Raw genomic sequence first — 254 nt, forward strand, 5'->3', positions numbered from 1 at the left:
CGGTTGCGTTTGCTTCCCACAAAAATCAAAAAGTAAAGCTACGAGGACTTTCATCCCTGAGGTGTACCAGACAGCTCGCGGGGCCCCTCTTTAGGGGCGCCATTGAGGTGTACATAAACCTCAACCACTTTCCGCAAACTTCGTCTGCACAAACCTTTCTAAACATTAAAAGAATAAATTATCCAAAACGGTGCATGCACTCTACAAAAATGCTAAAAGGCGGAGACAGACGCAACAGCTGCAGCAGCAGCTGC

The sequence above is a fragment of the Eimeria tenella genome, genomic scaffold (assembly GCF_000499545.2).
Source record: "Eimeria tenella Houghton genomic scaffold, Eth_scaff1828, whole genome shotgun sequence".
Lineage (NCBI taxonomy): Eukaryota > Apicomplexa > Conoidasida > Eucoccidiorida > Eimeriidae > Eimeria > Eimeria tenella.